Source organism: Triticum urartu, chromosome 3A (assembly GCF_056163025.1).
Source record: "Triticum urartu cultivar PI428250 chromosome 3A, HENAU_Tu73, whole genome shotgun sequence".
Taxonomy (NCBI): domain Eukaryota; kingdom Viridiplantae; phylum Streptophyta; class Magnoliopsida; order Poales; family Poaceae; genus Triticum; species Triticum urartu.
Window position 1 is genome coordinate 39,261,120 of NC_141875.1, and position 20,809 is coordinate 39,281,928.

The following is a 20,809-nucleotide window of genomic DNA, read 5'->3' on the forward strand; positions in this document are numbered from 1 at the left end:
CGGTAGTAAACCAAGGCCGCATGAAAAGTCTCGGTCCAATCCGAAAATGTTTATTGCCCGCACATGAAAAGAGGTAGAAAGGGACACCGGATGACATAGGAGCGCCGGATTGCAAAACGGACAACGGGGAAAATGCTCGGATGCATGAGACGAACATGTATGCAAATGCAATGCACATGATGACATGATATGAGATGCATGACACACAAGCAATGACAAGGCAACAACAACGAATAACTGGAGGACACCTGGCACATCAGTCTCGGGGCGTTACAACACTCCACCACTACGAGAGGATCTCGTCCCGAGATCTAGAATGGCACCGGAGGGACAAGCGGAGGAGAAAGAGAAGAGGTAAAACTAAGTTGCTTCTTTGACCAATGAGTGAAACCAAAGAACCTTGCAAAGGTTAAGCCATCTCAAGAAAAGAATACAACGGAGATGAACAAAGTTGAAAACACTCCGTTAGAAAAGAGGAACAATGAAGACCAACTTCGTTCAACACTCCGGTTGAAAAGTGATACAAGACTTGATAAGATGAAAAGAACTTGAGCAGAGGGAACAACTCTCCGGTTAAATGGATAATCAAGAAAAGAACAAGGTCCTGACAAGAACAAGAAGAAGGGTTGAAGATAGCAACATCACAATGGCTCCGGAACAAAGAATAGGATGGAATGGGATGAACGAAGGGAAACAAGATCTCGAGGGAGCACGCTTACAACAAAAGCTAGAACGGAGTTGTTGGAAAACCAACAACGAAAAGAATAAGCTTGATATGGTCTTATGGAATACATCTCAAATTATGAGGTGACAACCTGCCACTCACGGAAAAAAGAATTGGATTGATAAGAACAAGGAGACGAGAAACTTAATTCACCGGGAGGATAAATGAAGAACTTGGATCATTTATAAGCACCATAGATAGCAACAATCCTTAGGGAAAGCTTTAGGTGAAATATAACCCAAGATAACTCCAACGAAGAGGTTGATGGATTTAAAATATCTCATTCTTAACAACATGTGAATCATGAAAGATGAACTCAAATTATCAAGAATGACATAATACCACCTACGATGATATGGAAAAAAGAATTGCACTCCGGATAGCAAGATGAAGAATGCTTGAGCTCCTTAGAAAAGAATCTCGATGAAAAACTTCGAGAAGGAATTAAATCCTTGATGAAACATCATGTAGAACCTCCATGAAGAACTTCGGTAACAAAAGGATAACGATAAGAAAGAGAAGTTGGAAACACAAGGTGAAACCTTGTAATGATTTAGATGGATCTCCGTGGTGATATAATTGCGAGAGGTAGGAACTCCGGGAAAAAGATAAGATGAACAATTGAGATCAAGAATTTTGATGAACCTCCGGAATAGGGAATTAATCATTTGGATGAAACAAGAATAAGAATTGCATTATGCTTATCCTTCACCAATTTAAATTGATGACGAGCAAACGGATTTGGCATACTACTTATTCTCGTAAAGAAGATTAAGAGAGATATAGCGCCAACTTGAGAAAGTCTTCAACAAGACACCAGTAGGATAGAAAACAACGAATACATTGATATGATAAATGAAGGAAGAAGAATCTTGGAAGAACCACCGTAAGGATTGAAAATGAACGAAGGAAAGATAAAGAAACACCGGGAAGAGTTAGAGAATGAATGAAGATACTTCAGGGAATTTGATATATGAGAATGAATAGATCACAAACTGATAAGAGAATAATTTAATGATGCACCGGTAAGATTTGGAGAATGAGAGCTGAAAGCTGAGATGAATACTTCTGAGATGATGGCCTCCGGAGAATCAAACTGAAAAGACTCTTGAGTTTCTCCGGATGGGTGAAAAGAAATCTCACAATCGAAAACAATTTTTGAGAGGATGGCATTAAGCTAGAATCACGAATCTCTGAGAGAGCGGATAAAATATGGAGGGAAACTCTTCTTCGGTCTTCAAAATCTGAGAATAACGATGAGAAACAACACCATGAATCGTTGAGATACTCCGGGATGAAAATTAGAAAGGTTGAACCAACGATGAAAAGAATTTAACCGATCATGGATAAAGACATTTGACTGATGATAAATCATTCTTACGTCAAACTTTAGAAAAGAATTTGAGAATAACTTCGGAAAAATTAGAAGAGTCAGGTAAGATCCTGGAAAAAGACATGTGGGTTAGGGACCACTCAAAAGATACACCGTAGAACGATTCAAAAGAGAGAATGCACCGGTAAGTTTTAAATGGCTAGAATGAGATAACAACCTCGAAATAGGTTGAACTGATCTTGAAAGACAAGACGAGCCTTCTGAGATATCTTCAGCACTCCCAAACAAATGGATAGCGAGAAGTGAATTATTATGAGGTGCACCGGCAAGAGAAGGTATTTGAAACGAGTAAATGATATGATCAACAAGGCTTGAATTGGTTCCACCGAAGAAGAAAAAGAACGAATAATGATAACTTGAAGCTCCATTAGTATCTTCCTGAGAATCATCGGATAAGAATATTGACGGAAATGGAATGGAGAGGCTTCACAACAATAAAATGATACTTGAATAAGAAATCTGGTTCCTTGAAGAAAAGGGTGGGAGGGAGGGAAAACAAAGGCAACTTGGAGACGGATGAAACAAACACCATTCAGAAGAAACTGATACTTGATCTTGCGGATGTTGAAATGATCGGATCCACTTGAAGAGAAGCATGCCGGTTAAAAAGGATTGACAAAAACAATCTTGATGATCAAGAAGGATTAGTATTCACATCGAAGTATGAGAACACCATTTAGACAAGGGATGGAATCAACAGTTGACTTCGAAGCAACTCGAATACCACAACTCAAAAACAAAACAAAAGATTGGCTTGCAGAATAAGCCAGAACAAACATATGATAGAGATTTCGTCCGAAGTTTTCGTGGTGGGGCCTACACGGGCTCGATCGTACAGCACCATCATGTACAAGGCAGTGCACATGACATATGAAGCGTCCCCGAGTCGGCATAGCCAAGGACTCTTTAAGACACAACGAGACCACTGTAAAACCAACCGTGAATAGGCGGACCACTAGACGTCGAACCCCAATTTCATATCATACATCTGTCGGAAATATATCCTAAGAGCTACTTGAATTCCCACTTATAAACTCCTGAAATTTTCTGGTTATGCAATCAGGTGTTGGGGATACAGGGGAAGCATAATATCTCACCCAAAACTAGCAAATCCTACATCCAGCTGTATCCATCCTTCAACACATAACCAAGAAACCTTCGGAAATTATCTACCTCAACCTTCGAAAAGCATCCGTTATACGAGTTATGGAAATACTCCCGAACTCTCGCCCCAGTACTGGGTGGCGTCGAGGTTATCTCACCAACAACTGCATAAAAGAGATTTTCGATGTCGGCAAAACTAAACTCAGGTATTCCAGAACTGCACCGATAAAATTGTGACGACAACACCTCGGAGCTCAACTCCTCGGGACACTGCCACAACCCCTAAATGTCAGGAGGCACCAAGAACAATGTTCTCGTCACAAAACCATCGGAATGATTCCAAGATACCCGCGTGATCCTAAAAAAAAATTAGTGAAATTTGAGAAGACAAGAGTCAAAACTCTACGTCAGGATGCCTCACCAGAGCGACGAAGGGACTGGGGAGTAAAAAGAAGTGCTAACTCTCCGATATATAATTCCTAAAAGACTCAAAACATTTCTAGACTCAATAACGCCAACGATTCGATCAAGCAGGGGGCTCCTAAGGTCGGGGAAGGCTCTGATTACCAACTTGTAACGCCCTCGATGCGGCTATATCTCCCACGTGTCGAAGCACGACTTAGAGGCATAACCGCGTCTCTACTCCTAATGGAGCAGTTGGTAGTCTCGCTTCCAGGGTTTTTTTCGTCCCACCACTTTCGTCTGGGTTTTTTTCGTAGGTTAACCGTCGTAGATTTTTTTCGTCGCCTCCCCCACTTCATCGGTTTATTTTCACTTCACCCTCTTACACAACGAAAAAAACTGAACGGATCAGAACTTTCCATACTGATGCAAATTATTTAGTAATGTCTTTATGTAAAAGAATCAATCACAATCAATCTCTAAAGATCAAATCTAAATTAATTAATCTTCATAATGTTTGTTTCCTTCCAAATCACGTCCATAACTTTCCTTCCTTGTTTGGGCAGAAACTGTTTGGTAGCAGAGATTAGGAACCTTCCTATGAGTGTAGTAATAGGAAGTATTCTTTTTCTTGATGATTCGTTTCCATACTGACGCAAATTATTTAGTAATGTCTTTATGTAAAAGAATCAATCACAATCAATCTCTAAAGATCAAATCTAAATTAATTAATCTTCATAACGTTTGTTTCCTTCCGAATCACGTCCATAACTTTCCTTCCTTGTATGGGCAGAAACTGTTTGGTAGCAGAGATTAGGAAGCTTCCTATGAGTGTAGTAATAGGAAGTATTCTTTTTCTTGATGATTCGTTTCCATGCATGATGATAGTAAATTAGGCCAACATTCACCACTATTTATCAACGTCATCAATCGTATCCATTCCTACCAGTTTTAAGGGAATCTGCTCGCTATGTCTTTTTTAAGGGGATCCGCTCGCTAAGTCATCGTCGCACGTTATTTTCACAAGCAATTCCCCTAAAAAAAGGTGTGGGTATTGGTAGTTGAACGCCCGCTAGGTTTTCCGCCTGTCCCATCCTCGCGCTGTGCCGCCGCCACCCGCCGAATTTCCAGCCGCCCGAGTCCGTTAACTTCGCCAGCCATCGGGTCGACTACCCCCGCCCCAAACCCCCATCCCCGAGCACTAGCTATCGCCGCGTTGCCGCCCCAAGCTCCACGCCACCGGGAATGAATCAAGCGCCGTCCCAACACCGCCGTCGCCGGCCCAGCACCTCCAGCCTTGCATGGACAGCTTCAATGTGCAGTCTCCCATGCTGCCTCACCTTCTGCCAGCGCATGCAGCGGCGGGGTTGGACGCGTGCGTGCTTGCTAGCTTGCTCTCCGTGCGTACGTACTTGCTCTGCGTGCGTCGCACCGGCCAATGCGCATGATGTGTGTGTGCCTGCTTTTCTGTATGTGTATGCCAGCGTGATGCGTGTGTGCGTTGCTGTGTGTGTATGATATAGATGGCCCGAGTGTGTGCATGCTGTGCTCTGCTCTCTGCTGATTTATGTGTTGGTGCTCCTGCTATATGTTCATGCCATACAAATGAAATTTCTGTTAATCTTCTGACATGTTGAGTTGGTTCTCTCTGTCTTCTGAGGGGGTGAATGCAAAGCAGTCTATTAAGCCAGGCACTATTGCTGAGCTAAATTGACAAAAAAATATTGGTAGCCATAGTTGTAGTTTAAGTAGTAGCGAGTTGTCTGATATGTATAAAGAGCCCGTTGCAACTGAGCCCGTTGCTAAATTGACAAAAAAGGTCACCAGTGTCACTTGATATGTATGAGAATATTAAATGTATTATTAACATGATTAATATTGAACTCTTAAATTTAATGTGGCCCCGTTGCAACGCACGGGCGTTCTTCTAGTTGAAAGCAATGTCGCAAGCGAGGTAATCTTCACACAACTCATGTAAATAGATAAGAGGGGAAAAGGTACATAGTTGGCTTACACTCGCCACGTCACACAAATACATGAATAACATTACAATCATCCAATACACTCATGGTCCGACTACGGTACCAAAATAAAAGAAGACTACCCCAAAAGCTACACAGATCCCCGATCGACCCCAACTGGGCTCCACTACTGATCAACTGGAAACGAAACAACACAAAGGACAAGATCTTCATCGAGCTCCTCCTGAGCTTGGTTGGGTCACCTGCTCGGTAACATCGGCACATGCAAACTGGTTTTGGAAGTATCTGTGAGTCACGGGACTCAGCAATCTCACACCCTCGTGATCAAGACTATTTAAGCTTATGGGTAAGGTAAAGGTATGAGATGGAGCTGCAGCAAGCGACTAGCATATATGGTGGCTAACATACGCAAATGAGAGCGAGAAGACAAGGCAAAAGCATGGTCGAACAACTATGATCAAGAAGTGATCCTAGAACAACCTACGTCAAGCATCACTCCAACACCGTGTTCACTTCCCGGACTCCGTCGGAAAGACACCATCACGGTAACACACGCGGTTGATGTATTTTAATTAAGGTCAACTTCAGGTTTTCTACAACCGGACATTAACAAATTCACATCTTCCCATACCCGCGGGCACGGCTTTCGAAAGTTCAAAACCCTGTAGGGGTGTCCCAACTTAGCCCATCACAAGCTCTCACGGTCAACGAAGGATATTCCTTATAGCGGGAAGACCCGATCAGGCTCGGAATCCCGGTTACAAGACATCCTCGACAATGGTAAAAACAAGTCCAGCAACACCGCCCGAATGTGCCGACAAATCCCGATAGGAGCTGCACATATCTCGTTCTCAGGGCACACTCAGAAGAAACATCATACGAGTAAAACCAACCCTCAAGTTGCCTCGAGGTGGCCCCGCAGTCTACTCGGTCGGACCAACACTCAGAGGAGCACTGGCCCTGTGGGGTTAAAATAATGATGACCCTTGAGTCTGCAGAACCCAAGGGAAAAAGAGGCTAGGTGGCGAATGGTAAAACCAATGTTGGGCATTGCTGGAGGAGTTTTATTCAAGGCGAACTGTCAAGGGGTTCCCATTATAACCCAACCGCGTAAGGAACGCAAAATCCGGGAACATAACACCGGTATGACGGAAACTAGGGCGGCACGAGTGGAACAAAACACCAGGCATAAGGCCGAGCCTTCCACCCTTTACCAAGTATATAGATGCATTAATTAAATAAGATATATTGTGATATCCCAACAAGTAAACCTGTTCCAACAAGTAACAATATCTCCATGTTCCAACAAGGAACAAACTTCAATCTTCGCCTGCAACTAACAACGCTATAAGAGGGGCTGAGCAAAGCGGTAACATAGCCAAACAACAGTTTGCTAGGACAAGGTGGGTTAGAGGCTTGGTTCAACAATATGGGAGGCATGATAAGCAAGTGGTAGGTATCACAGCATAGGCACAGCAAAAGAGCGAGCAACTAGCAAGCAAAGATAGAAGTGATTTCGAGGGTATGGTCATCTTGCCTGAAATCCCGCAAGGAAGAAGAATGAGTCTATGAAGAAGACAAACGGACGTAGTCGAACGGGTCCTCACAAACGCGACGTTATCGGAACCAATCCGAAGAAGCTACACCGGAAAGAAGCACACAACATAGTAAACAACCAACACACGAACATGGTATGATATGCGGGATGCGGTATGTGATGCATATGCATGATTTGACAGGGAATGATTGAACCTGGCCTCAACTTGGAAATCCAAAAGTGCCACTGGAAAGGTGAGGTGATGTCGGTTGAAATCGATATAAAGATCACCGGAATCAGATGCACGGTTTGGAAATGGCAAGCAAAACAAATATGGCACCGGTCTGCGATAATCAGCAAGTAGCCATCTAAATGCAACAAGTTATATATGCTACAGCACTCAAACATGGCAACAAAATACATAGCAGGGATCCACTCATGATGCTTGAAAAAGATGAACACTGAGCTACGGCTAATTCACTCAATAGCAAGCTCAAACAAGCATGGCAAAAGTGCAAATGATAACAGGTTTTAGACTTAGTAAAATTAACACAAGTCTAGAATTTATCATCAGGAAGCAAACTTTAGAGCATGAAAACTACATGCTACAGGAACATATAATGGCAAAGCAAGGCATGGCATGAAGCTACTCAAAGCACTTAACAAAAGTCCCTTAGTGACCTTGAGCCAAAAGGGATCAGAAAATACAATTGCAAGCATGTGAACATGGCAAAACATAAACAGATCTCAGACTTGGTGAAAAACTGGAGCATGCAAAACAGTTAACGAGTAGGCATATTTACGAGCTCGATGCATTCACTACAGAGCATGGCATGACAAACTAAGAATACACCCATTAAGAATACATGACATAGAAGCTAGACATGGCAAGAACAACATCATAGCATGCACGGATCAATAGCAACATCCTCGGCAAAATCGCTAACAAGTCAACAATCTGCCAGGATTCACGATATAGCAAAACTAGAGCTCGATTGACTCAAGCTAGGGTGCTCCATAAATGCAAACAAAGACATGGATGGATATAGCACCACAATGTTAACAAATCATCCTTACTGATCATCCTCAAAAGAGGCACGGATCACTAGGAAACAACATGAACATATGGCATAACAACAAAATCAGGACAAGGACTTAGTGAAATTCTAAGTCCCTGAAATCAGCAATACCGATTATGCTACTTTGCAAGCTTGTGCTAGTCACCACACATATCACAAAAAATTCATGGTAAGCACCTATGTAAAGATGGCATGGCATATAACAAAACACGTGTAGAACTCAGGATCATAGAATGCACACATTAATCATGGCAAAAATGACAAATATCTATTTGATGAAACAGATATGACAAATCTACCACATAGCCCTCTTCCAACAGCATTTCGAGCATCAAGATGAGCTCAAATGGAAATTATGCAATGAGAAGAAATGATGTACTCGTCGAGACGAACATTTTAATATACTACACACGCAAAACGGAGCTACGGATACAGAGTTATAGCATGCCAAAGTTTGCAAGAAAATTAGGGTTTCGGGGCAAAAGTCAACCCTTCGTCCCAGATCCAGATCTGGCGCGGATTTCGAGGATCGACAGAAAACTTCGCCGGAACAGTGGACGACGGCGGCTGGAGTGGTACTTGGCGCCGGAGTTGGCCGGAGTTCGTCATGGAACTTGGAGACCCGACCGGAGGAGGAGATGACGAGGCGGCGAGGTGGCCGGCGTCGGGCGGTGGCGGCGACCGGCGTGGCGGCGAGGAGGCGCGGCGCGGCGCTCGGCGAACTACGGCGGCGGGGCGGCGAAGCTTCGGCGGGGAGCGGCCGGCGGCGCTCGGGCGGCGAAGGAGACGAACTGGGCAGCGGGGTTGATTCGGGCCGGGAGGGACTCCCGCGGGCCCTGCGGGCCGGCGAAGTGGGCGTGGGCGGCGCGCGAACCACAAGATGACACATGGCGGCGGGGAGCGGTCGGACGCGTCCTGCGCCGGGCGGACGTGCCCGGCGCGCGGAGGAAGGGGAAGACTAGGGTTAGGGGTGGATTTGATCTGAGATTTGCACGGGGAAGGCCTATTTATACATAGAAGGAGCTGGGAGGCTCCAAATGAAGTGCGGTTTGCGGCACGCGATCGTGATCGAACGCTCTAGGTGATGGAGAGGGTTTAGGTGGGTTTGGGGCCAAATTGGAAGGGTGTTGGGCTGCAACACACACGAGGCCTTTTCGCTCCCTCGGTTAACCGTTGGAGTATCAAACGAAGTCCAAATGGCACAAAACGTGACAGGCGGTCTACCGGTAGTAAACCAAGGCCGCATGATAAGTCTCGGTCCAATCCGAAAATATTTAACGCCCGCACACGAAAAGAGGTAGAAAGGGACACCGGATGACATAGGAGCGCCGGATTGCAAAACGGACAACGGGGAAAATGCTCGGATGCATGAGGCGAACATGTATGCAAATGCAATGCACATGATGACATGATATGAGATGCATGACACGCAAACAATGACAAGGCAACAACAGCGAATAACTGGAGGACACCTGGCACATCGGTCTCGGGGCGTTACACTCGGTCTCCCCCCACTCATTGCTCTCGCCTGCCGTCAGCAGGCGCACGGAGGCGAGGCTCTTCTCCGTGACGGTGGGCGCCTCGAGGGCTGGCTCATACCAAGCCGGTGCTGAGGAAGTCTTGACCTTGTGTGGTGCCATGGATCGCAGATGCAGGATGAGATTGGAGCGGATCTGGAGGTAGCGGCGGCGAAGAGCAAGAAAGGGGATCTGGAGCAAGGCAAGAAAGAAGAAATGAAGGCAAGTGCTGCCCGCGCCAGCCTTTTGTCAGTTCAAGCAGTTGTCGAGGCAACATGGGGAAGCGGAGACGCCCACGTCCAATCAACCGCCACGCGTCAACCGAGGCCGCAGGCTTTTGGGGCCCGCGATGCTCCGTACTTGACTCTTGGCTTCGCCGCGAAGCCAAGCCCGAGCGCACCTTGGGCCCGGGGGCTACTGTCGGCGTTCTGGGAACGGGGGTCCCCAGACTTGCCTGCCTGTGGCTCACGGCGTGGCTAGGCCAGCAGGCTGTACGACCCATCTTCACCAACAAGGCATCCAAGACCCTCGCGAGGGGCCAAACCTCGCAAGGCGGACGACGCAAGACCTCCTCGGGAGTGGCCTAGTCAGGCAAGCTCACGAGGAGTGGAGATATCAAGGCGGGGCAAACCTCATGAGGCTCTCATGACGTGAGCCATGACGATCGACACCAGGCGGGCGCCAGCGCGTGCAGCGTCCTTGTTTCCTCTTTGGTGCTAAGGAAGAAGGCGCAGGCGAAGAGTATCGAGGCATTAGGCATAGGTTGCCATATTGTTGCAACGAGACCAAGACCAGAAGGACGGCAAGATGGAGGTCATCGTGGAGCCCAATACGGCATCACCACCAGAGCCTTTCGCAGGCGAAGACCACTTTTGTCAGGATAGCTTGTACTAGTTGTCCCCCTTCAAATTTGCCCGCCGTTGTTGGCTCCCTTCCAGCTCAATATTTGAGAAGAGGATCAGGGCCTATATAAGTAGAGCTAGCCACCACCGCAGAAGAGAGAGAGATCACTCTCACCCGCACAAGTTAGCCAAGCACAAGAACACCTCAACCTCAGGAGGCTGTTCTTCCCCCTATACTGTTCACCATCAGCCTAAGAGGCAATCCACCACCACCACACTGGAGTAGAGTATTACACCACAACGGTGGCCCAAACCAGTATAAATCTCGTGTATTTCCGTGTTGCGAGTTCGTCGAGTTTGTCCGTGAGATCTTAGCGAGTCAGGGCGTAGATTCGTGGGAGGGAAAGACTTCGTGCGCACCCCAGTGTTCGAACCTTAAGTGTTTGCCGGAACCCCACATCCGACAGGAACCTCTAAAAATCTCTTCTTCCCTCTGAGAAGGGCCTATTTATGTACTTTTATGTTGAGTCATCATTCTTTTATTAAAAAGCACCAGTTAGAAGCACCGCTGTCATGTGCATGCATTACTATTAATTTACATTGAGTATGACTATGACTGGAACTCTTTTACCATGAATTACAATGTTTAGTCAGTCCTTGAGCTTCAGAGGTGCTCTCCATTTATATTTTGCGGTCTCAAAAAGGGCTAGCGAGATACCATCTTGTTATATCATATTATGATTGTTTTGAGAAAGTGTTGTCATCCGAGATTTATTATTATTACTCGCTAGTTGATTATGCCATTGATATGAGTAAACATGAGACTTAAATGGTATTGTGAATATGGTTAGTTCATAATCTTTCTTGAGAACTTGAATGTTGGCTTTACATATTTACAACAACAAGATCAATCAGAGTTTGTAAAAAAAAATTATCACTTTCAGTTTGTCAACTGAATTGCTTGAGGACAAGCAAAGGTTTAAGCATGGGGGAGTTGATACATATCCATCGTATCTACTTTTCCAAACACTTTTGACCTTGTTTTGGACTCTAACTTGCATGATTTGAATGGAACTAACCCGGACTGACGATGTTTTCAGCAGAATTGCCATGGTGTTATTTTTACGCAGAAATAAAAGTTCTCGGAATGACCTGAAAATCAACGGAGACACGTTTTGGAATAAATAAAAAATACTGGCGAAAGAATCAACACCAGGGGGCCCACACCCTGTCCACGAGGGTGCAGGGCGCCCCCCGGGGCGTGCCTCCCTGCCTCGTGGGCCTCCTGAGGCTCCACCGACGTCAACTCCAACTCTATATATTCACGTTCGGAAAGAAAAAAAAATCAGAGAGAAGGATTTATCGCGTTTTATTATACGGAGCCGCCGCAAAGCCCTAATCTCTCTCGGGAGGGCTGATCTGGAGTCTGTTCGGGGCTCCGAAGAGGGGAATCCGTCGCCATCGTCATCATCAACCTTCCTTCATCACCAATTTCATGATGCTCACCACCGTGCGTGAGTAATTCCATCGTAGGCTTGTTGGACGATGATGGCTTGGATGAGATTTATCATGTAATCAAGTTAGTTTTGTTAGGGTTTGATCCCTAGTATCCATTATATTCTGATATTGATGTTGCTATGACTTTGCCATGCTTAACGCTTGTCACTAAGGCCCGAGTGCCATGATTTCAGATCTGAACCTATTATGTTTTCATGAATATATGTGAGTTCTTGATCCTATTTTGCAAGTCAATAGTCACCTACTATGTGTTATGATCCGGTAACCCCGAAGTGACAATAATCGGGACCACTCTCGGTGATGACCATAGTTTGAGGAGTTCATGTATTCACTAAGTGTTAATGATTTGTTCTGGTACTCTATTAAAAGGAGGCATTAATATCCCTTAGTTTCCAATAGGACCCCGTTGCCACGGGAGGGTAGGACGATGGCATGCAAGTTCTTTTCCATAAGCATATATGATTATATTCAGAATACATGCCTACATTACATTGATGAACTGAAGCTAGTTCTGTGTCACCCTATGTTATAACTGTTATATGCGGAATCGCATCCGACATAATTATCCATCACTGATCCATTGTCTATGAGCTTTTCACATATTGATCTTTGCTTAGTTACTTTTCCATTGTCATTGTTACAATCACTACAAAAACTACTACTGTTACTTTTGCCACCATTACCACTACTTCCATATTACTTTGCTACTGAATACTTTGCTGCAGATATTAAATCTTTCAGGTGCGGTTGAATTAACAACTCAACTGTTAATACTTGAGAATATTCTTTGGCTCCCTTTGTGTCGAATCAATAAATTTGGATTGAATACTCTACTCTCGAAAACTGTTGCGATCCCGTATACTTGTGGGTTATCAATCAGATGGTTTTGTCCACTCGTCAAAATAGGCATTGTTGTTCTTCTTTTCCACTCATTTAGCAAGTTATAAAAGACACCTAATCTATTTAAAAATGCAAAACAGAAACTTAGCTCAACTGGTAGCGAGTTGTGGCCTCAACCCTCAGGTTGTGTGTTCGATTACTAGTAGTGCCCCTTTTTTCAAGATAGATTTATCGAAACTTAAATTGCCATGGTCATTTAATAAAATTTGCCACTATCATTTAATAAAGATTTCCTGCCATGTTTAATTAATAAAATTTGCCATGCATCGTAAATTTAATTTTCCATGGTCATTTACTAAAAATTGCCATCATCCTGGCAAAAAAAATGTTGCCATGCAAATACATGAAACTAAAAATTACCATGACCCACAAAGTAAAATAGCCATGATCAATTTCTAAACTTTACCAAGATCAAATGAAAAATAAAAGGTGCCATGGTTAATTAATGAGAAATTGAAACTTGTGATGATCTATGAACCAAATCTGCCATGGTCGATTACTAAATTTACCATGATATTAAATAGAGTTGTCATAGTAAAATAAAGAAATTTTCCATTATTCGTGAACTAAATTTGCCATGGTTATTTGCCAAAATTTGCCTTTGTCTTGCAATAAAAGTAAATTTGCCATGGCAAATAAAAATTTAAATTGCCATGGCAATAAAAATTGTTTGCCCATGGCAATGTTGGGGATATCGCTTATCGGGAATTTATCGGTCGACCTATGATAAGGGGTAAATCGGTCAGTTTATCGACATATCGGCTGATTTATCGGCCGATTTATCTTATCGGTCAGACAACGGTAAGCGATAAATCGACCGATTTATCGGAATATCGGAAGATATCTTGAACAGTGGCCCATGGTATGCTCGAGCAATGATTGTAGGCTTTGTTTCTCGTATTTTTCATGTATTTGTCGTCCAACTAGTCGCAAGATTTCCATAATTTGCCATAATGACGTGTGAATGCCATCGATTCTCGTATCACCAGCTAGTCCTCTAGCGCGCCGCCTTCGTGAGCACCACCAGCTCCTCCTATGGTGCGGAGGTGGAGGGCACCGGCCCATCGACAATGTCAACTGAGAATGCGCGAGGCGATGCTAGGCCCACCGGTGTCACGCACGTGTACGACAAAAACACCGCGTAAGGAGGTGCAGGAGGGAAGTTGGGCTGTCACCGGCCGTCATGAGCAGGCGTCGCTCACCGCTGCTACCCTGCCATGGTCGTCACCTGTTAAATCGCCGCCGGCACTGAAGGGACTACTCTCAAACGGCGCCGAAGGGGATCACCGATGGAGTCGGCGATGTGTTGTATGAGCTCCTCCTCTCCTCACACGACGACGAGGGGGAGCATCGCCTTCCATTGTGAGCACTCGCCGCAAGCCGCTGTGACTCCCACCATCTCCGACGAGGCACAGAGCCGTACGCGACCGCCGCACGCTGCTGTGGCCCCTCGATCTCTGACGAGGCAGAGTTGAGCCGCACACTACGCATTCTGGGGGAGCTCGCTAGGATCCGCCAGCTCACACCCATGGCATCACCGTCGGGATCATCGGGAGTGGAGGATTTCGACGGGGGAGGAAACGAAAAAGGAAGTGGGGTGTGTGACTGAGTGGATAGAGTTGGTGGAAGGGCATGGGTGGGTGAAGAGGAAAGTAGGGAATAGATGTGGTCGTTCGGTCGGTCTAGTAAAATCTCGAATGATTTTATCAGCTGACTTGGCAGTGGCTCATGCTCTAAGATTAGTGCAGAGCACCTGACGACAGCTAAAGCATTCGAGTTAAAAGTTAAAAAAAACAACGTTAGAAATTTATCAATATCCTATTATTTTCTTTTTTTTTCCTACTTTGACTAGATAAACAGACCACGTGAACCGAAATTGGATCAAAATAAAACAAAAAGAGTATGCATAAAACTCACAATGATTCCCAAAGAAGGAAAAAAAATCAGACATAAACTTCATTGTGCACTTTACGATTCACTTGGATTTGGTGTTTCATCTGACTGCTACCAATGTTTCGTGCTATACTGAACCGATTATGCAAACGAATAGGACCATCCAAGAGTGTCAACGGCTTGCCGGCTCTATGAGGCATGTACATTGGTTGATAATACGGTTTATCTTAAGTCTTGCATGTAGTTTAGAGATGATAATAAAAGTATGTCTATAATGGATGAGACATATTGTGTTAATAGATCATCTCTTAAATAAGAGAAGACAAACATTTTTTTATATGATTTCTATCTCCTTCATTACAACGTTTATCCTATCTGACACTCATAAGATAGCACAATTGAACATGCCCTGAGGCGGGTCAGACGACCACTAGGGAGGTGTAGTGCAGTCGAATTTTGACAATTGCTTTTGGCTGAGTTTATAGTTTTTAGCTCTTTTCTTTTTTTGGTAAACTTCGGAAATATATTTGTAGACATTCAGAAAAATATGTGATAGCTTCCTGGATTTCAAACTTTCAAAGCACTCTAAAGAAAATTTCATGAATTCATAATTTCACGATTCCCAACTTTAGACCCGAACTACTCGTTATTAGTGATTTTGAAGAAACCCGGGACCTCCTCTTTAGCGCGCTGGCGAACAAGCCAACGCGCACCTTCCCTTTCCCAGGGGCGCTAATTGGGCCGGCCCATTTGTGGGGCTTGATGGCCTCTTTTTTTCCCTTTTCCCTTTTTGTTTTCATTTTTTATTTTGTATTTTTTTTATTCTTCATTAGAATAATTCAGGATTAGAAAAGGTTTCAAAATTCCAAAAATGTGAATTTTGAAAAAATCATCAATTCAATTTTTTTGAAATGTTCACATATTTAAAATAGTTCAAAAGTTTAAAAAATGTTTGCGACTTCGAAAATTATTCACTAATTTTTTAAATGTTTGCATATTCAAAAACTGATCACGTTTAATAAAAAAATGTTGAGAAAAAGTGCCCGTGTACTCAAAAAATGTTCGTGAATCTGGAAAAAAATGTTCTTGATTTTTTAAAAAATGATTTTAAAAAGTGAAAAAAATCCCAAATTTCTAAAAGTTGTTCCCAAATTTTGAGAAAAATTCACCATTTCAAAAATGTTCACCGATTCAAAAAAATATTCATGATTTTCGAAAGAAGGTTCATGAATTTGGAAAAAATACTCATGTTCAAAAATCTGTACATGAGTGACTTCAAAGATCTATACGTGAGTAACTTCAAAGCGTAACAAACGTGTTTGACAATTTTCATGCGAAAATGGGATAACAGTGCTTCATCGGTGAAAAATAAAACAAAATTAAATATAACATTCATAGGTAACAGTTGATGTTCAAATTCTTATTTTTTTGCACAAGTAAAAATGCAACAGTTTTCCATCTATAAATTCCAAGTTAGCATTTGGATGTGACTTTAAACACATCTAAATGTTTTTGGACTTTTTTTACATTCGAAAAAGCATTTTAGGCATGCAAGAGCATGTGCTCTCAGAGCCAGATTGGATTTCAGTTTAGACGCATACTAAATTTTTTGTTTGAGGGGTGAAACCAAGTTTATATTCATCAAATGCTACAACAGGTTTTGTATCCCACAAACTGTGGTTTTCGATGAATGAACAAAGTTCTTCATCCCTCAAAAAAAAAGTCTGGTAAATAAATGAAAACCAAAACCTGAACAAGCCCAACCACAGGGCCCAAAGTCCGTTAATTCCTCACTCCGCCGCCCCAGGCTCTGTCGGCGGCGGCGATTGGTCCATCTCTCGAGTTCCGATGTTAGGGGGTACCCTTGCGCTTCCCGTGACAGGCCGCTACTCGTCCCTAGCTACACATCCCCTCCGCCACAGCGGCCCTACTACGGCACCCATCGACCTCCTCCTCCGCCGCCGCCCCGCAGCACCCAGAAAGCTGGGCCTTCTCCTTTTCATTTCTTCTTCTATTTGCATCGCTACGATTCATTCACCGCATCTTTTGGGGTCTGTGCTTGAGTACAGGTCTGGGGCTCCTCGTACCAATCGGTCGTGCAACAAGGTATCTGCAGCAACTTCTTATACAATAATTTTCAGATTGTCGTGAAATCTGATGTCATATACATATAGCCTGGTCGATCACGGTAGCAGACAAAACATGAGCAGCAAAAATCATTTTACATATTTACATGGTCACAGTAGCAGACATGTACATGAGTGACTTGAAAGCACTTGACTTGTAATTGATCCATGTTATCTGCTTTGCTGGAGATCTATACATACATGAGTGGCCCAACAATTTCTGTCATTATGTCCATTTATCTGCTTTTGTTGGAGCTAGGAGCGTTTTTGAACATGCATGCTACCAATTTCGACTAGGATCTGACTGCAAATTGCCCAGTTTTTTTCAGTAGGCGCGCACACATTTTCATCACTCAAAGTCCACATGCCCAGGGTTTTTCTCCCATATATATTGTCCTTGTAAACTTAACACCAATCAGAAATAATAAATCAACCATCCTCAATGTATCATCTACCTCCAGACAGACCTGTAATGCTGTTCGCCACGGAGGGAGTCAGGGAGTCACTTCATCAAGAACCTGGTCGACATCAATAATGCTGAGATACCCAGGAGAGAACTCAGGCAAAGGTAAGTCCCCGTCGAGGTACCGCATGACGAGGCGCATTCCAGGTCTCGCCGCGGGTAAAGGGTGTGAGCACAACAACCCAAGTTTGAGCACCAGCTCCGCCTCGTTAGCGACATAGTCGACCAGTCTTGGATCCAAGCTGTCGACGATCAAACCAGCGCCGGAGCCGCTCGCCCACACGTCGTGCACCCACTGGACGAGCACCAAGAGCTCGCCACGGGCGTTGAGCCCCATCGGCCACCTCCCGCAGGCCACCTCCAGAATGAAAGCGCCAAAGGCGAACACATCTGTGGCCTTTGTCGCTTTACCGAACCTCATCAACTCGGGGGCGAGGTAGCCCCTCGTGCCGGCCACATGCGTGGTATGCGCATCGGCGCCGTGGTCGTGCAGCCTCGCAAGGCCGAAGTCACCCAGCCGGCCATTCATCTCCCCGTCGAGAAGGACGTTGCTGGCCTTGACGTCACGGTGTAAGATGACCTGCTCCCAGTCCTCGTGGAGGTACAGAAGCCCGGATGCAACACCTTTGATGATGTGAAGCCTCTGAGGCCAGGAGAGCACCGTGTGCCTATTGTGGGTGTGTAGGTACCTGTCCAGGCTGCCATTGGGCATGTACTCGTAGACCAGGAGAAGCTCGTCTTTGTGCCGGCAATAGCCGATCAAGCGAACGAGGTTCCGGTGTCGTAGGCGGCCAAGGATCATGATCTCCGCTGTGAATTGGGTCAGCCCCTGCCTTGACTCCGAGGAGATCCGTTTCACCGCCACCCGCACGCTGGAGCAGGCGAGGACCCCTCCGTAGACCCGCCCAAAGCCACCTTTCCCAAGGAGTTGCATGTCACGGAAGCCATTGGTTGCTCTACAGAGGTCCTTGTAAGCGAAGCGGCGGGGACCGAGCTCGGCCTCCCAGTCTTCATCCCACCGTGAGTTCCTGATCTTGCACCACCATCGAAGGAGAAGGCAAGCTGTTAAGCCTGCAAGAACAGCAAGCGAAGATGCTGCTGCAGGCAACCATTTGACGACCTTTCCCTTGTAGTAACTGGCTTCTTGTGTAGCATTAACTCGGAGCTGCTTTAATGGCAACGCCGAGTAATTAAGTGGTTTGGCCGGCCCAAGCATGTTGAAGCTCCACCCAAGAATTTGATGAGTCCCGCAACGCTTATCGCCCGTGGCAGCAGAGAAGCCGACATATGCCATGGTGGGAACCCCTGCCTTCGACTTGGAATCATCCCTCAGCAACGTGGCGAGGTCAACGGTGTAAGACAGCAGCGGCGAATAGGGCTTATACATGGGGACAAGAGCAAGCCTGATGTCGAGCTGCATTGACGCGCCGTCATAGTCCACCCAAACCTGCATCGGATTTCCGCTAGAAAGCCTCAATGGATCAAACGTTTGCACCTCAGAGTCCTCATAGTCCTCAACGTCGCCACTATAGTAGCCTGCTGTTGAAAAGAAGGTGGACGTCAGGTTGTTGAGATCAATCCCGACATGGTTGTCGTCTATATCTTTGAACTCCGGGTCGGTGACAGTGTCGAGCTCTATGGCAAAGAAACGGTTTGTGTCATCATAATAAGGATCGGAAAGGCCCAAGTATCGCCCTGGCAAGGCAGCAAGAGGCGGGGCCAAGGAGATGACGAACGCCATCCCTTCCCCGGAATGACCAGAGTTGTTTGGTGTGATGGTGAACACGAAAGTGGATGAGAAATACATGGCAACGCCATGGGAACGGACGAATGGAAGAGCTTCATGATGGAAGCCATGGCCCTGGATGTCATGGCTGCTCGTCGTTAGAGTGAGGACTCCATCTTGCGCAATGGAAGCCGCACCGTCGAGGCGGAGGTTGCTGCCGGTGAACCCATTGTAGATGAACTCCCCGACGCCAGCAACAGCAACACCATCATCATGGAAAGAGACGATCAAGAGCACACACAACCAGATCAGACCTGGCATGGGTGATTTGCTGGATTTCTGAGTGGAGCTTCTTTCTCTGCCCCTTTGGTTGTGTGGGTATGGTGGGAGGAGTAAGGCAACTATTACTACTACTCATGGCCATGAACTGCCAACCGGGGTCAATGGTCTGTAGTCTTCGCCGCTAGTTTCAGTACATGTCGATGTCAGTTTGAATGAGTCCTACTGTCCACTGACGACGATCGATCGTCCTTACTGGAGCTGTAGACTAGTATCCGGTTTAATGACCTGCAAAACAGCAAAAACACAATTATTGCCTCACACAACAATCTCCCAATCTATATTCATTGTACTCCTACCTACTGCCATATGAGATACCGAGATATACTGCATGTCTGTATGAGCATGTGTTAGTGGACATGCAAGCCAGGGCTATCGCAACCATTTCAAAATTTCTACCACATAGTTCAGTAAACCACTGTAATTTGAAATCACAATATTATTGCTGCTAGCCAAGAATATATAGCAGAAGCAGAGTGACATATCATCGTGTAGGAGCAGTCATACCAGCTCCTTGCGGTGTAATTGGTCAGTCAATCATCCGAGCCACGAGCCTGGCCAATTCGGTTACAAGTTCTTCCAAAGTGGCCTCGATTCTACAGGTCTAGATCATGACCAATACAAGTTGCTGCTTCCAGAAGTACTCTAGAGAAACTAAGATGTGTGGATTATATTCTTTCCACATTGGCCACGGCACCGGGACAACGAGGCTTTCGCCACCTTTGTTGGCTGCATGTGGAACACAAGGTTAGGTTACAGTGAATGAGACATTGGTGCCCTACAGATCACGGCATGACAGGCTAGTCAAGAGACTGGTCATAGAAATCATAAATTCTTTCCTTGTCCCTAGCCATGAACTGGTCGTTTTGGCCTTTGACTGCTAACCGGAGTTAATGGTGACGCCAGTGGAGTAGTTCAGTGCATGTCGATATCCAGAGTCAATTGTAGACTCAATGCTGCTGCTTCAGTACTCCAGAGATATTAACGAGGCTCTGGCCATCCTTCTCTGTTGCACGGGAACCACAGAACCATGGTGAATAACGCATTTTCGTCGGTAAAATTTCCAGGTCTTGAGTAGATTCCAAGCAGCTGCTGAGCCCCTACAACAGATGAATAACTCAATTTTATTTCTCCCTTCAACACAAATCTGTTTGTAGCTATCATAGTTGAAATTAATAGCATGTTTCTACTAAACACCAAATCATGTGAAGAAAGCAGAGAAATGCGCCATATGAAAGCAAAACAAGTGCTTAGTAGCAACAAG

At 45.1% G+C, this 20,809-nt stretch overlaps 1 pseudogene across 1 annotated transcript; it reads right to left on the reverse strand.

Moving 5' to 3' along the window:
- Window positions 1-17,094: 17,094 nt before the first annotated feature.
- LOC125529239 (L-type lectin-domain containing receptor kinase SIT2 pseudogene) lies at window positions 17,095-20,791 on the reverse strand (annotated as a pseudogene). The gene is made up of 2 exons (XR_015618056.1): window positions 20,053-20,791; window positions 17,095-19,773 (listed from the first exon to the last, which is right to left on the reverse strand). The product of XR_015618056.1 is annotated as an L-type lectin-domain containing receptor kinase SIT2 pseudogene (transcript).
- Between the last annotated feature and the right edge of the window lie 18 nt (window positions 20,792-20,809).